Source organism: Poecile atricapillus, chromosome W, assembly GCF_030490865.1.
Source record: "Poecile atricapillus isolate bPoeAtr1 chromosome W, bPoeAtr1.hap1, whole genome shotgun sequence".
Taxonomy (NCBI): Eukaryota; Metazoa; Chordata; class Aves; order Passeriformes; family Paridae; genus Poecile; species Poecile atricapillus.
The window spans coordinates 35,497,674-35,500,151 of record NC_081288.1 but is presented as its reverse complement, the minus strand read 5'-3'; positions in this window follow the sequence as shown (position 1 = coordinate 35,500,151).

Below are 2,478 nucleotides of genomic sequence, written 5' to 3'. Positions count from 1 at the left end.
ATGTATGTAGAATCCAGAGAACTCATTAATTTCAGCAATGTTAGCCCAGATGACAGTCATTGAAAGTCTCTGCCTAGGTTTATATGAGGGACTAGCCTATCCCTCAGAGTCTGGCTGAGTCTGGCACCTTTCACTACCTCTCTAATGCTGAAGAAAAGCAGAAACACTGTGACCAGGGCAGACAAACGGGGTGCTTAGCACGGTGGTGTGTGTGGAAGGACATTTCTTTGAAGGAGTTGCATTCCACTGGCTGCGTAGAGAGACTTGATGTCCGCATAACCCAGCCAATGGCACCCTTCTGTAACCATCTGCACAGGGCAAGGGCACTAAAGGCTGTGCCCTGGCTGGAAGGGCTGCACCACCTACCTGGTGCTGGCCAATGCCTGCCCTGGGACAGAGCTACTGGAAGGAGAGGCTGCATTGCAGATCTCAGACTTTAAGTGCCTCAACCCTTCTGCTGGGTTGAGGACTGGCAACAGAACTGCCTGCAAAAGCTGTGCTCAGGTGGGGGAATGTTTCACCAGTGATGCAGCCTGGAGCAGTCTGAGTATCAGTCAAGAAGCATTACGGAGCTCTGGGAGTGGTGATAAGGGAATCTGGAGAACAGGCACTTTTCTTATGAGTCCTCCCACTCAGAGGGCAAGGATCTGAAAGAGACGGTCAAATGTGGTGAGCCAGGGCTCAGCAACTTATACCATGGGACCAACTTTGAGAAAACTGCTGATGGCTGACAGGGAACATTTTCCAGAGAAGTGGGAGATCACCCTTGGTCATAGGCTTGCCAAACTGGTGTAAAGGGCTTTATTTTAAAGTTGCTGAGGGAGAGGAACCTCCATTCACCCCACTCGTACCAGTTTGATGCCAGTGCCAGCAAGAGATGCCCAGAGCCTGGAAAGCAATCACAGGTCAGGAAGGAGAGCAGCACAAAGGAATTCCGGCCTCTTCAGTCAGAAAATAGTCTTCATCTAAAGCTCAGTTTAAAGGCCTATATGCAAGTGCATGTAGTGTGAGAAATAAGAAGAACTAGAGATGTGTGCGATGATCTTATTGGCATCACAAAGATGTGGTGGGATGGCTTTTATGACTGGACCATTGGAATGGAATGATACAGGCTCTTTAGGAAGGACTGGCAGGGGAGGGGATGCTGTGCTCTGTGTCAGTGACCAGCTGGAGTGCACGGAGCTCTGACTGCCTGGGGACAGATGAGAAGTTGACCAAGAGACACCGAGCTCTGTGGTGCAGTGCTCATGCTGGAGGGAAGGAATGACATCCAGAGGGGCCTTGACAGACTGGAAAGCTGGGCCCATGTAAATCTCATCAAGTTGAACAAAGCCAAGACTGCAAGGTCCTGCATCTAAGCTGGGTCAATCCCAAGCACAAATACAGGCCAGGCAGAGAATGGATCAAGACTAGCCATGGAAAGAAGGACTTGGTGAGGGTGGTGGATGAGAATCTCAACTTGACCTGGCCATGAGCAATCATAGCCCAGAAAGCCAACCACATCCTGGGCTGCATCAAAAAAGAGGTGACCAGCAGGTAAAGGGAGAGGCTCTTTCTCCTCTGCTCTTGTGAGACCCCACTTGGTGCGCTGCATCCAGCTCTGGGCTGAAGACAGGCTGAGTTGGAATTGTTCATCCTGGGGAAGAGAAGGTTCTGGGGAGACTCTATAGCATCCAGGATCTAATGGGAGCCTACAGAGCACTGTGGAGGGACTTTTTACAAAGGCATGTAGTGGCTGGATAAGGAGGCATGTGTTGAAACTGTAAGAAGGTAGGCTTCCATTAGATATTAGGAAAAAATTCTTTACTGTGATAGTGGTGAGACACTGGAATAGGTTTCCTAGAGAATCTGTGGATACCCCATCCCTGGAAATGGTCAAGGCCAAGCTGCATGCAACCTTTGTGCTACCTGGTGTAATGAAAGGCATCCCTACTGGCTGGGGGTTGAACAAGATTTAAGGCCCCTTCACACCCAAATAATTTTATGATTATATGAAATAATTGCCCTTCTGATTTTCACTTTACTTTGAAATGTCACATTTCCACTCCTGAGTAGAATTTGTCTCTTCTCTTATGCAGGACTTACTTGATCTGCCTTTTGTCAGTAAGTGTTCCATAGTCCAAGGAAAATGTTATTAAAAAAACCCAGATTTGAAGATGGATATGTAACTGGCTTAATGGAATGACAGGAAACGATACAAAGACTTTCATTGTGAATTTTAAATTATGGACATTTTAAATTTAAATAAAATATAGACAGCTGTGAAAAAGGAGGAATTAAGGAGCATAAAGGTTCATAAAGAATATTTTTAGCATCCTAAAACCAGGTCAAACAAATATATGGGAAGTCTAGAGGCGGATAAACAGCAAAGAATACACACAGTCTTTAATCACCTTGTACATTCTAAATTCTGAAAGAAAAGAATTTTATTTGAGATATTGTAGTACAAACTTCAAATAAATGCTTCAAAACACTGGA